Source organism: Schistocerca cancellata, chromosome 5 (genome assembly GCF_023864275.1).
Source record: "Schistocerca cancellata isolate TAMUIC-IGC-003103 chromosome 5, iqSchCanc2.1, whole genome shotgun sequence".
Taxonomy (NCBI): domain Eukaryota; kingdom Metazoa; phylum Arthropoda; class Insecta; order Orthoptera; family Acrididae; genus Schistocerca; species Schistocerca cancellata.
The window spans coordinates 835,227,308-835,242,622 of record NC_064630.1 but is presented as its reverse complement, the minus strand read 5'-3'; positions in this window follow the sequence as shown (position 1 = coordinate 835,242,622).

The window sequence follows — 15,315 nt, the reverse complement described above, 5'->3', positions numbered from 1 at the left end:
GAAGCCCGGGGGAAGGGGGTGGAGGGAGGGGACGGGGGAAAAGGGAAAAGGAAAGGGAAGGGAAGAGAAGAGAAGGGAGGGAGGGTCCCGAAAGGAAAGGACACCGGAAGGGGGGGGGTGGGTCAGGGTCAAAGTTGATAGGAGGGGTAGATGGAGGGGACGAGGACATCATCAGGGAGGGGAAGCTGGCGGAAGCCACCGTGGGAGAGGGTAAGGAGGGTGGAGAGATGGAGACCGGGTGGGATGTGGGAATACAGGCGCGGCAGCGGGCGGGGGTGGGAGAGGATCGGGGACACAAGCGGGTGAGGCGGATCAAGTTTACGGGAGGTGTACAGGATCCGTATCCTTTCAAGGAAAAGGAGGAGGTGGGGGAAGGGGATGAGATCATACAGGATCCGCGTCGGGGAGGGGAGACGGATGCGATAGGCAAGGCGGAGAGCATGGCGTTCAAGGATTTGGAGGGATTTATAAAAGGTAGGGGGGGCGGAGATCCAGGCTGGATGGATGTAACAAAGGATAGGGCGGATGAGGGATTTATAGGTGTGGAAGATTGTGGAGGGGTCCAGACCCCACGTACGGCCAGAAAGGAGCTTGAGGAGATGGAGGCGGGAACGTGCCTTGGCTTGGATTGTCCGGAGATGGGGAGTCCAGGAGAGGCGACGGTCGAGGGTGACGCCAAGGTACTTAAGGGTGGGAGTGAGGGCGATAGGACGGCCATAGACGGTGAGATAGAAATCAAGGAGGCGGAAGGAGAGGGTGGTTTTGCCTACAATGATCGCCTGGGTTTTGGAGGGATTGACCTTAAGCAACCACTGGTTGCACCAAGCAGTGAACCGGTCAAGATGGGATTGGAGAAGGCGGTGGGAGCGTTGCAGGGTGGGGGCAAGGGCAAGGAAGGCAGTGTCATCGGCAAACTGGAGAAGGTGGACGGGGGGTGACGGCGGCGGCATGTCCGCCGTGTACAGAAGGTACAGAAGGGGGGAGAGGACGGAGCCTTGGGGCACACCGGCGGAGGGGAAAAAGGTGTAGGAATCTGTGTTATAGATTGTGACATAGGAAGGACGGCGGGAGAGAAAGGAGCCGATCAGACGGACGTAGTTGATGGGAAGGGCGAAGGTTTGGAGCTTGAAGAGGAGACCGGAATGCCAGACGCGGTCATAAGCGCGTTCGAGGTCAAGGGAGAGGAAGATTGCGGAGCGACGGGAATTTAGCTGTTCGGAAAGGAGATGAGTGAGGTGAAGGAGAAGGTCGTCGGAAGAGAAGGACGGCCAAAAGCCACACTGGGTAATGGGAAGGAGGCGGTGCTGGCGGAGATGCTGGTGGATGCATCGGGTGAGGATAGATTCCAGGACCTTGCTGAAGACCGAGGTAAGGCTGATGGGACGGTAGGAGGAGACGGCGGACGGCGGTTTGCCAGGTTTAAGGAACATGAGGATATGGGAGGTTTTCCACAGGTCGGGGTAGTAGCCGGTGGACAGGACTACATTGTAGAGCCTGGCCAGGGTGGAGAGGAAAGAGACAGGAGCTTCACGAAGGTGACGGTAGGTGACACGATCGTGACCAGGAGCGGTGTTGCGTTTTGTGCGGAGTGTAGCAATGAGATCCTGTGTAGTGATAGGGGCATTGAATTCCGTGTGTGCAATGCTGTCCAAGTACTGGAAACCAGGAGCGAGGGGAGGGGAAGAGGTGTCAGTTCGATCGCGGATATCCGGGAAGAGGGAGTAATCGAACTGGGGATCATCGGGGATGGAAAATACATCGAAGAGGTAGGAGGCAAAGTGATTGGCCTTACTAAGGGAGTCAGGGAAAGGGTGATCATCATGGAGAAGAGGATAATAGGGGGATGGTTTAGTTCCGGTAAGGCGACGGAAGGCCGACCAGAACTTGGACGAGTTGAATGGTAGGGTAGCATTTAAACGGGTGCATGTCTGTCGCCAGTCCCGGCGTTTCTTAGCCGCGAGCAAATTACGAACGTGTCGCTAGAGTTGCCGGTGGCGTCGTAGTGTGTCCGGGTCACGCGTGCAGAGGAAGGCACGGTAGAGACGACGGGATTCACGGAGGAGGAGAACGGCCGGTGGGGGTAAGGTAGGACGGTGGGGGTGGATGGCGACAATAGGGACGTGGGCCTCCACGGCCTCAGACAAGGTCTGCTGGAGAAAGGAGGCGGCATGGGTGACATCGTCAGGGTGGTGGTAGGTGAGAGGGTGGCTATCGACCTGGGTGGAAAGGGTATCCCGGTAGGCATTCCAGTCGGCTCGGGAATAGTCGTGGACATACTTAGGGGGAGGATCAGTACGAGGGTCGGGGCGAGGACGACGACCGTCTGAAATGGTGAGGAGGACAGGGAGATGGTCGCTACCAATAGGCTCCAGGACATCCACCGTTATGCGGCCAAGGAGGTTGGGGGAGGATAGGATAACATCAGGAGTGGAGTTGGATTCGGGATGGGTGTGCTGGGGAATGGGAATGAGGTCGCCTTGAAGGGAGGAGAGGAACTGATGCCACCGCCGTAACTGGGTGGCGGAACGACTATGCATGTTGAGGTCGGCGGCGATCACGTAGGAGGAGAAGGTACGGTCAATGTGGGAGAGGAAGGCGAAGGGAAGAGGGGCGTTAGGGCGGACATAGATGGTGGCGCAGGTAATGGTAAAGCCAGGGAAGAAGAGACTAAGGATCAGGTGTTCGGTGGGGTCGGGAAGGAGAGGTTGGAGCCGAATGGGGATCTGGCGATGGTGCCCAATGGCAACTCCGCCACGCGCAATTGGGAGGGGATTATCGGAGCGGTGGAGGAGGTAGGGCGAAGTGTGGTGGGGTTGGAGGAAGGTTTCATTAAGGAGGAAGGCGTCCACGCGGTGGGTGGCAAGGGTATGGAGAAAGAGGTTCTTGTTGGCAGGAAGGGAGCGGATGTTGTTGAAAAGGATACGTTGCTGTCGCGCCATAATAGGGATTTAAACGAGGGTGTCAAGACGGGAGAAGGTGAAATGGGCCTGGTTGTGGGAGTAGGTGGCGTACATTTTGAGGTGGAAAACGGATTGGGCGGCGAGGGAGATCTGTTGGAGGGTGTGTGGGCGCTGAAAAGGATGTACATTCTGCAGGACAATGGTGAGGAATCGGATGATGTCCTCAGCGGTAGGGGGTGGGCGAAGGGAGTTGCCGGGAGGGGTGGGGGCGTCCAGAGGGCGGACAGGAACGGTGAGTTCAGGAGTGGTAGGAGGGGGTCGGGCCTTACACTTCTGGGAGTAGGTGGGATGAGGGAGTTTACAGGTATTACAGGAGGGGGGGGGGACTGGAGATTGGGGCACTGCCGTAAAAAGTGGGCTTGCCTACAGTGCGGGCAGGTGGGGGCTTCGCGGCACTCGGATGTTGGGTGCGCATTATATCGCAAACACCTTTGGCAGCGGAGGGATTGAGGAGGGGAATGGGAGGGGTCAACTTTATAACGCTGGTTAAAAAGGAGGGCACCCTCCTTCAGGAGACGGTCTATGGAGGGGGCGTGCTCAGAGAAAACGTGCATAAGGCGGGTGGGGCTGGAAGCGTTATGGATCCGGCGAACCGCACGCACGTCCAGATGGGGATGGGTCTGAAGCTCCGCCAACACCTCCTCCTCCGTGATCACTGGACTGAGCCGAGTGATCACGGCGGTGAGGGTCGGCGGGCGACGCGGAGGTTGGGGTTGGCGGGAGGGAGGTGGCGATGGAGCAGGGGTGAGAGAGGCATGAGGGCCAAAGCGGGTGATAGGGATGTGGGAAAGGAGGTCCATGTGGAGGGTAGGGCTGGGGGAGGAGATGAGTACCGAATCACGGCGAGGAGTGAGGAGGGAGATGGGGGCACCAGGACAATTCTGGCGAAGGAAGAGGGTGAGGTTCCAGGCTTCAAGGAGGGAGGGATCTGGACGGGAGAGGAGGTAGCGGTAGGAGGAGGGGATAGAGGAGGAGGAGGAGGGGGCAGGGACAGGCAGGGAGACATCCATGGCATCAGGGGTGGGGGAAGAGGGACGAGGCGGAGCCTTTTTTGGAGCAGACGAGACAGGAGTGCCACTGGGGCGCTTGACGGCAACGGAGGAGGTGTGGGGGATGGGAACAACTGGAATGTGGCGGGGAGTGGCAGGTCCCGGGGCAGGAGGCGGCACCGGAGATGGTGACGGTGACAGTGAAGGCGAAGGCGATGGCGACGATGACGATGACGGTGGCAGTGGCGGCGGTGACGGCGAAGGTGACGGGGAGAGCTGAGCGTGGACAGTGGCCCGACGGGCCACCACCCGAGCCGGAGCTGCAGTGACAGGCTGGGGGAGTGGGGGGAAAGGATCAGAACGAGACGAGCGAGAGGAAGAAGCGGGAGAGGGGACGACAAAGATAGAGGGTGAAGGGAGAGTGAGGAGAGGTGGGATGGAAGGAGGGGGGGACTGGGCACACCTAGTTATGGAGGCGGCGGAAGGGGATGTATAGACGATGGCGGTGGTGGTAGTAGTGACGGTGGTGGTGGGGGCGGACATGGCGACAGGAAGAAAAAACGCACAGCACGAAAAGGAAAAGACACAAACTGGGAACAGGCGAAGACGCAGACGAACGAAGACCAGGGTCGGACGACCAGGGCGGACGGCGACGGCGGCGGCGAGCACCGGCGGCGGCGAGCACCGGCTGGCAGCGGCGGCGGCGAACAGACGGACGGACAGCAGACGGCGGCGAACACACGGACAGACAGCAGGCGCCGGCGGCAGGCGGCGGTAGGCGGCGACGGCGGCGAGCACCGGCAGGCGGCGAGCACCAGCAGGCGGAAGGCGGCGAGCACCGGCAGGCGGCACGCGGCGACCAGGCGGCGACGGCGAGCACCGGCAGGCGGCGACGGCGAGGACCGGCAGGCGGCGACCAATCGGCGGCGGCGGCGAGCACCGGCAGGTGGCGACGGCGAGGACCGGCAGGCGGCGACCAAACGGCGGCGGCGGCGGCGGCGAGCACCGGCGGCGGCGAGCACCGGCTGGCGGCGGTGGTGGCGGCAGCGAACAGACGGACGGACAGCAGGCGGCGGCGAACACACGGACGGACAGCAGGCGGCGGCGTCAGGCGGCGGTAGGCGGCGGCGGCGGCGAGCACAGGCAGGCGGCGACGGCGAGGACCGGCAGGCGGCGACCAAACGGCGGCGGCGGCGGCGGCGGCAGCGGCGAGCACCGGCGGCGGCGAGCACCGGCTGGCGGCGGCGGCGGTGGCGGCGAACAGACGGCCGGACAGCAGGCGGCGGTGAACAGACGGACGGACAGCAGGCGGCGGCGGCAGGCGGCGGTAGGCGGCGACGGCGGCGAGCACCGGCAGGCGGCGAGCACCAGCAGGCGGCAGGTGGCAGGCGGCGAGCACCGGCAGGCGGCAGGCGGCGACCAGGCGATGGCGAGCACCGGCAGGTGGCGACGGCGAGGACCGGCAGGCGGCGACCAAATGGCGGCGGCGGCGAGCACCGGCAGGCGGCGACGGCGAGGACCGGCAGACGGCGACCAAACGGCAGCGGCAGCGGCGGCGGCGAGCACCGGCAGGCAGCGACGGCGAGGACCGGCAGGCGGCGACCAAAAGCGGCGGCGGCGGCGGCGAGCACCGGCGGCGGCGAGCACCGGCTGGCGGCGGCGGTGGCGGCGGCGAACAGACGGACGGACAGCAGGCGGCGGCGAACACACGGACGGACAGCAGGCGGCGGCGGCGGCGAGCACCGGCAGGTGGCGACGGCGAGGACCGGCAGCCGGCGACCAAACGGCGGCGGCGGCCGCGGCGGCGAGCACCGGCAGGCGGCGACGGCGGGGACCGGCAGGCGGCGACCAAACGGCGGCGGCGGCGGCGGCGGCAGCGGCGAGCACCGGCGGCGGCGAGCACCGGCTGGCGGCGGCGGCGGCGGCGGCGAACAGACGGCCGGACAGCAGGCGGCGGTGAACAGACGGACGGACAGCAGGCGGCGGCGGCAGGCGGCGGTAGGCGGCGACGGCGGCGAGCACCGGCAGGCGGCGAGCACCAGCAGGCGGCAGGTGGCAGGCGGCGAGCACCGGCAGGCGGCAGGCGGCGACCAGGCGATGGCGAGCACCGGCAGGTGGCGACGGCGAGGACCGGCAGGCGGCGACCAAATGGCGGCGGCGGCGAGCACCGGCAGGCGGCGACGGCGAGGACCGGCAGACGGCGACCAAACGGCAGCGGCAGCGGCGGCGGCGAGCACCGGCAGGCAGCGACGGCGAGGACCGGCAGGCGGCGACCAAAAGCGGCGGCGGCGGCGGCGAGCACCGGCGGCGGCGAGCACCGGCTGGCGGCGGCGGTGGCGGCGGCGAACAGACGGACGGACAGCAGGCGGCGGCGAACACACGGACGGACAGCAGGCGGCGGCGGCGGCGAGCACCGGCAGGTGGCGACGGCGAGGACCGGCAGCCGGCGACCAAACGGCGGCGGCGGCCGCGGCGGCGAGCACCGGCAGGCGGCGACGGCGGGGACCGGCAGGCGGCGACCAAACGGCGGCGGCGGTGGCGGCAGCGAGCACCGGCGGCGGCGAGCACCGGTTGGCGGCGGCGGTGGCGGCGGCGAACAGACGGACGGACAGCAGGCGGCGGCGAACACACGGACGGACAGCAGGCGGTGGCGGCGGCAAGCACCGGCAGGCGGCGACGGCGAGGACCGGCAGCCGGCGACCAAACGGCGGCGGCGGCGGCGGCGAGCACCGGCAGGCGGCGACGGCGGGGACCGGCAGGCGGCGACCAAACGGCGGCGGCGGTGGCGGCAGCGAGCACCGGCGGCGGCGAGCACCGGCTGGCGGCGGCGGTGGCGGCGGCGAACAGACGGACGGACAGCAGGCGGCGGCGAACACACGGACGGACAGCAGGCGGCGGCGGCGGCGAGCACCGGCAGGCGGCGACGGCGAGGACCGGCAGCCGGCGACCAAACGGCGGCGGCGGCCGCGGCGGCGAGCACCGGCAGGCGGCGACGGCGGGGACCGGCAGGCGGCAACCAAACGGCGGCGGCGGCGGCGGCGGCGAGCACCGGCAGGCGGCGACGGCGGGGACCGGCAGGCGGCGACCAAACGGCGGCGGCGGTGGCGGCAGCGAGCACCGGCGGCGGCGAGCACCGGCTGGCGGCGGCGGTGGCGGCGGCGAACAGACGGACGGACAGCAGGCGGCGGCGAACACACGGACGGACAGCAGGCGGCGGCGGCGGCGAGCACCGGCAGGCGGCGAGCACCAGCAGGCGGCAGGCGGCGAGCACCGGCAGGCGGCAGGCGGCGACCAGGCGGCGACAGCGAGCACCGGCAGGCGGCGACGGCGAGGACCGGCAGGCGGCGACCAAACGGAGGCGGCGGCGGCGGCGAGCACCGGCGGCCGCGACGGCGAGGACCGGCAGCCGGCGACCAAACGGCGGCGGCGGCGGCGGCGGCGGCGGCGGCGGCGGCGAGCACCGGCAGGCGGCAAGCACCAGCAGGCGGCAGGCGGCAGGCGGCAGGCGGCGAGCACCGGCAGGCGGCAGGCGGCGACCAGGCGGCGGCGGCGAACGCCGGCTGGCGGCGACGGCGAGGACCGGCAGGCGGCGACTAAACGGCGGCGGCGGCGGCGGCGAGCTCCGGCGGCCGCGACGGCGAGGACCGGCAGCCGGCGACCAAACGGCGGCGGCGGCGGCGGCGGCGAGCACCGGCAGGCGGCGACGGTGAGGACCGGCAGGCGGCGACCAAACAGCGGCGGCGGCGGCGGCGAGCACCGGCGGCGGCGAGCACCGGCTGGCGGCGGCGGTGGCGGCGGCGAACAGACGGACGGACAGCAGGCGGCGGCGAACACACGGATGGACAGCAGGCGGCGGCGGCGGCGAGCACCGGCAGGCGGCGAGCACCAGCAGGCGGCAGGCGGCGAGCACCGGCAGGCGGCAGGCGGCGACCAGGCGGCGGCGGCGAGCACCGGCTGGCGGCGGCGATGGCGGCAGCGAACAGACGGACGGACAGCAGGCGGCGGCGAACACACGGACGGACAGCAGGCGGCGGCGGCGGCGAGCACCGGCAGGCGGCGACGGCGAGGACCGGCAGGCGGCGACCAAACAGCGACGGCGGCGGCGGCGAGCACCGGCAGGCGGCGACGGCGAGGACCGGCAGGCGGCGGCGGCGAGCAGTAGTGACGGCGAGCAGACGACAAGGCAAGGAAACGGTGGGGATCTTCTACGTCGAAGTTGCACCCTGAGAGTAGCCCAGGTAGTGAAACTCTTCGACGAAGAAGAGAGGGAATCCAACCCTCGGTTGTTACAACCGATAAAATGTCAATATATACATGTGACGTACAGTCACAACATGTAGAGAACATACACGAACTTTCTCGGTAGAAATTGAAATAGTTATTACGTTATAGAAAATCAGAAGGTGGCACAACTGTTTTATCTACAGTGTTCAATTCCAAGCTAATATGTAAAAGAAAGTACAATGAACACAAATGTGTGTACATTACAGGCCAGTGACGACGCCTTTCCGAAAAGCTAAAGGCGAAACGGATATGGCGCGAAAAAATTCCTTTTATTAACTTCTACTTAGACGGTGCCCGTGGTCTAGGGGTAGCGTCTTTGATTCATAATCAAAACGTTTTCGGTCCCGGGTTCGATCCCCGCCACTGCCTAACTTTTGATAAATAATCAGCATTGGCGGCCGAAGACTTCCGGCATAAGAAGTCAGCCTCATTCTGCCAACGGCCTTGTCAAAGAGGGCGGAGGAGCGGATAGAGGTTCAGGGCACTCTCTTGTCCTAGGGGTGGGAAATTGCCCCTAAAGGCGGAAGAATCAGCAATGATCAACGACATGAGGATGCAGAAGGCAATGGAAACCACTGCATTAAAGACACGTAACGTGTATCCACAGGACATGTGGCCTGTATTTGAAGAAGTGTCATGATGATCTCTCCATTGGCAAAAGATTCCGGACTAGTCCCCCATTCGGATCTCCGGGAGGGGACTGCCAAGGGGGAGGTTACCATGAGAAAAAGATTGAATAATCTACGAAAGGATAACGTTCTACGAGTCGGGGCGTGGAATGTCAGAAGCTTGAATGTGGTAAGGAAACTAGAAAATCTGAGAAGGGAAATGCAAAGGCTAAATCTAGATATAGTAGGGGTCAGTGACGTGAAGTGGAAGGAAGACAAGGATTTCTGGTCAGATGAGTATCGGGTAATATGAACAGCTGCAGAAAATGGTATAACAGATGTAGGATTCGTTATGAATAGGGTGTGTTACTGTGAACAGTTCAGTGACCGGGTTGCTCTAATCAAAATCGACAGCAGACCAACACCTACAACGATAGTTCAGGTATACATGCCGACGTCGCAAGCTGAAGATGAACAGATAGAGAAAGTGTATGAGGATATTGAAAGGGTAATGCAGTATGTAAAGGGGGACGAAAATCTAATAGTCATGGGCGACTGGAATGCAGTCGTAGGGGAAGGAGTAGAAGAAAAGGTTACAGGAGAATATGGGCTTGGGACAAGGAATGAAAGAGGAGAAAGACTAATTGAGTTCTGTAACAAGTTTCAGCTAGTAATAGCGAATACCCTGTTCAAGAATCACGAGAGGAGGAGGTATACTTGGAAAAGATTCTATTAGATTACATCATGGTCAGACAGACATTCCGAAATCAGATACTGGATTGTAAGGCGTACCCAGGAGCAGATATAGACACAGATCACAATATAGCAGTGATGAAGAGTAGGCTGAAGTTCACGACATTAGTCAGGAAGAATCAATACGCAAAGGATACGCAAGTACTAAGGAATGACGAGATACGTTTGAAGTTGAAGAGGAATGGACATCTCTAAAAAGGGCCATCACAGAAGTTGGGAAGGAAAACATAGGTACAAAGAAGGTAGCTACGAAGAAACCATGGGTAACTGAAGAAATACTTCAGCTGATTGATGAATGGAGGGAGTACAAACATGTTCTGGGAAAATCAAGAATACAGAAATACAAGTCGCTGAGGAATGAAATACATAGGAAGTGCAGGGAAGCTAAGACGAAATGGCTGCAGGAAAAATGTGAAGACATCGAAAAAGATATGATTGTCGGAAGGACAGACTCAGCATACAGGAAAGTCAAAACAACCTTTGGTGACATTAAAAGCAACGGTGGTAACATTAAGAGTGCAACGGGAATTCCACTGTTAAATGCAGAGGAGAGAGCAGATAGGTGGTAAGAATACATTGAAAGCCTCTATGAGGGTGATTTGTCTGATGTGATAGAAGAAGAAACATGAGTCGATTTAGAAGAGATAGGGGGTCCAGTATTAGAATCGGAATTTAAAATAGCTTTGGAGGACTTACGGTCAAATAAGGCAGAAGGGATAGATAACATTCCATCAGAATTTCTAAAATCATTGGGGGAAGTGGTAACAAAACGACTATTCACGTTGGTGTGTACAATATATGAGTCTGGCGATATACCATCTGACTTTCGGAAAAGCATCATCCACACAATTCCGAAGACGGCAAGAGCTGACAAGTGCGAGAATTATCGCACAATGAGCTTAACAGCTCATACATCGAAGCTGCTTACAAGAATAATATACAGAAGAACGGAAAAGAAAGTTGAGAATTCGCTAGGTGACGATCAGTTTGGCTTTAGGAAAAGTAAAGGGACGAGAGAGGCAATTCTGACGTTACGGCTAATAATGGAAGCAAGGCTAAAGAAAAATCAAGACATTTTCATAGGGTTTGTCGACCTGGAAAAAGCGTTCGACAATATAAAATGGTGCAAGCTGTTCGAGATTCTGAAAAAAGTAGGGGCAAGCTCTAGGGAGAGACGGGTCATATACAATATGTACAACAACCAATAGGGAATAATAGAGTGGACGATCAAGAACGAAGTGCTCGTATTAAGGAGGGTGTAAGACAAGGCTGTAGCCTTTCGTCCCTACTCTTCAATCTGTACATCGAGGAAGCAATGATGGAAATAAAAGAAAGGTTCAGGAGTGGAATTAAAATACAAGGTGAGAGGATATCAATGATACGATTCGCTGATGACATTACTATCCTGAGTGAAAGTGAAGAAGAATTAAATGATCTGCTGAACGGAATGAACAGTCTAATGAGTACACAGTATGGTTTGAGAGTAAATCGGAGAAAGACGAAGGTAATGAGAAGTAGTAGAAATGAGAACAGCGAGAAACTTAACATCAGGATTGATGGTCACGAAGTCAATGTAGTTAAGGAATTCTGCTACCTAGGCAGTAAAATAACCAATGACGGACGGAGCAAGGAGGACATCAAAAGCAGACTCGCTATGGCAAAAAAGGCATATCTGGCCAAGAGAAGTCTAATAATATCAAATACCGGCCTTAATTTGAGGAAGAAATTTCTGAGGATGTACGTCTGGAGTACAGCATTGTATGGTAGTGAAACATGGACTGTGGGAAAACCGGAACAGAAGAGAATCGAAGCATTTGAGATGTGGTGTTATTGACGAATGTTGAAAATTAGGTGGACTGATAAGGTAAGGAATGAGGAGGTTCTACGCAGAATCGGAGTGGAAAGGAATATGTGGAAAACGCTGATAAGGAGAAGGGACAGGATGATAGGACATCTGCTACGACATGAGGGAATGACTTCCATGGTACTAGAGGGAGCTGTAGAGGGCAAAAACTGTAGAGGAAGACAGAGATTGGAATACGTCAAGCAAATAATTGAGGACGTAGGTTGCAAGTGCTACTCTGAGATGAAGAGGTTAGCACAGGAAAGGAATTCGTGGCGGGCCGCATCAAACCAGTTAGTAGACTGATGACCGAAAAAAAAAAAAAAAAAAAAAAAAAAAAAAAAAAAAAACCTTATGTATTAGCCTCAGTTTGCTTTTGACTTCTTTGGTATGTATGAGGGGCTTCAATAACTAATCCAACAAGTTTTTTTTTCCTGAAAGCAGGATTCAAACACACCATATTATTTCCCACTCTTCTGGTTGCAAAATCCTATTTTTCTACGTAACCTCTGCTCAATGCGACGGCCGGCCCCCATCATACTGGGAGGACGTCTCATCCAATTTGTCGTCGCATCAATAATCTCCCAGTGATGTACGTACTACTTCCTGCAGAGTGCACAGATGGTCCTTTTTGCTGTTTATGGTCTTCTGCGAGACGGAAAGGACTCCAATGGGCACACGCTTTGAGTACCCAAACTGGTGGACGCGTGTGTCAGCACTACCAACAAAGGTGTCCAGTGAGGTGTTACACTGTGATCCGCCCGTCACCTCGAATGAGAGTGTCCACACCTTCCAACATCGGCACGGGTGAGATCGGACAAGTTTGCGCGACCTTGACGCGATAACGACAAATGTCTCGCCCTACGACTCGGCGTGCTTTTGTCCACTTCCAGGTCTCCACAGACATTCTGCAAGCACCTATGAATATCTGTGGTGCCCTGGTTTACCGTGAAAAGAAACTCAATGACAGCTCTCTGCTTGGAACGCACCACCGTTACAGACGCCACTTCATGAATCTAGAGGGACTGAAGCGGAAATATTCCACGATGTTCCACAAGAAACTACGCATCTTTCAACTGAAATTGGACGAGAAAAAATGTGTTGCATTTCGTAATGAACGCCCCTCGTACATTTCTGGCGTGACAGCGTCCCACTTTTTCTCGTATAGCACCATTCAGACATTGCAGATTGTCCCATCCCGCAAGTGGATAACCGCCGACGATAACAGAAAAGAATAATTATAACAATTATTCGTGCGGCTCGACAGCAGAATGCAAGTCCTTCAATTGCACGCCACTTGGGCTACTTGCTTGTCGTAAACCTATCCCAGTAATCGTACCGTGGAAAGGGCAGCTACAGTCTAATGTGGAATCCGAAACACGCGTTAAGGGGCTCCGGAACGCCCTATACTTGCAATGTTAAAATAACGCTTATAAATTACATCTTTCCTCACAAAGTATTTGAGGTAGGAAGTTGAACTTTTTACAGATTATTTATTGGAATATGGGCTACAACTTAACACAGGGATTTTACAAAATTTTAGTTCAGTTATTAAAGATGATTTTTTTTTCATTTGTAATGAAAATTCACAACATTTTTTGCAATTTTTTATTTATATATTCAAAAATATACAGTTTTTTGGAAAAAGGCTGTGTTAAATTATGCAGAAGGTACTGTGTAACATTTACTGAAAGTTTGAAACAAATATGTTTGGAAGATCCTTAGAAAACATGTAATTAGTATGAGAAAATAAAAGTTTTGGGAATCGAGCGACAAAGATTGGATTAACTTTTTAGTGCATTCCTGGTCCATAGGATGGATTATCTTCATCCTCTGCAAACTCCTCCTCCAGCTTCCTCTTGTTCCTCCTCCTGTTTATTCTTGCTTGTATTTCTAGACTCTTTACAGCCCTGTCTGCAGCCCGAAGGCGTTCCTTGTCTAAAGCAAGCATCGCTCATACCATGTTAGAACCTATCGTCTTTATTGTTTACAGTAATAACACATACCTTTGGCTTTCCAAAATTTCTCCTTTTCTTAAAAGCCTTCAGAGGATTTCTAATAACTTTACTTTTACTCATTATTATACTTCAACAAAACAGAGACTCAAGAAACAGAATTAATTACGAATATTTTCGAGATAACGACAGAGTATATAAACATGAAACAATCGACAATCACACCAGCGATATATATTGAACCATCACAGGTTAGCCACAACATATACTTTATCTCACATAACTAAAATGTACCTGATGAACACGAACGTTAATAATAACACCATTTAACAGCAGTTTAACAGCGCCACAGTGGGTCACGCCCATGTAGAACACATTTCAAAAAAAATTTAAAAATAGATGTAGTCTTCGGAATTGAATAAATTATATATCTATTAAAAGGTAATAGTCTGCAGATTCAGAAAACGCAAAAAAGTAAAAAATTGAACTTTTCATGATTTTGAGCCTTTCCGGAGCCACTTAAAGGCACGCTGAATCACTTCGTGATGCCCCTTCGGTTTCCACTCACGCTCCTTTCCAGGGTGCCTATTCTGTATCTTTCCGCCATAGTGCCTATCGTTTCGGTACACGAGACCACCGAACGGTCTAGTACTCGAATTAGAGCCTCTGCATTATTCAGTATGTATTTCGGAAGCGATACCGTTCGGGTCTAAAGAAACGAAGCGCTGTTGTCAGTTCGAGTCGCGCAAGCCAATCAAAAGCTAGCGGCCGCAGATCCGCGCATGCGCACTGCAGCGCGCACAGCGCCACGAACACAAAGCGGCTAGCAGACGACACAGGCGCGCTATTCTTCCAAGTACCGAAAATTGCGTTTACATTGCCATAACGCATGACGCCACATTCCATCGAGCTGACGTGCCGCCTTCATCACTCTTGCCTCCTCCTTAACAGAAGATAAACAGAATGTATTTATAACTCGCTCCAAGAGATCCAAATGATAAAGTAACCCACTTCCCTAGATGATACGTCAACGATTTGCGTCTTAAAAACAAAACTGAAAAAAACGCATTTTCGAGAGCTCCTCCAAAAAAAAATGGGTTCAAATGGCTCTGAGCACTATGAGACTGCTGTGGTCATCAGTCCTCTAGAACTTAGAACTACTAAAACCTAACTAACCTAACGACACACACACATCCATGCCCGAGGCAGGATTCGAACCTGCGATCGTAGCGGTCGCGCGGTTCCAGACTGTAGCGCTTAGAACCGCTCGGCCACACCGGCCGGCAGAGCTCCTGCAGTTCGTCGAAGTTTATAATATGCATCTCATGAATGAAAATGTTTCGTATGTGGTGCTACAGTCTAAATACATTACGAAGGAAATCTTTCATCTCTGTCTACTGTTGTTGACAGAGATCAGATCAATACTTTTGACACGCAAGATTATGGATATGACTGCTGCTAGTTACATTCCCAGTAATTTGTGTCTAACAGCATACTCGGATATCGCTACATATTCGGAAAAAACGGTGAATTATTTCTGACAAGAAATTGCTACACCACGAAGATGACGTGCTACAGACGCTAAATTTAACCGACAGCAAGAAGATGCTGTGATATGCAAATGATTAGGTTTTCAGAGCATTCACACAAGGTTGGCGCCGGTGGCGACACCTACAACGTGCTGACATGAGGAAAGTTTCCAATCGATTTCTCACACACAAACAGCAGTTGAACGGCGTTGCCTGGTGAAACGTTGTTGTGATGCCTCGTGTAAGGAGGAGAAATGCGTACTATCAAGTTTCCGACTTTGATAAAGGTCGGATTGTAGCCCATCGCGATTGCGGTTTATCGTATCGCGACATTGCCGCTTGCGTTGATCGAGATCCAATGACTGTTAGCAGAATATGGAATCGGTGGGTTCGG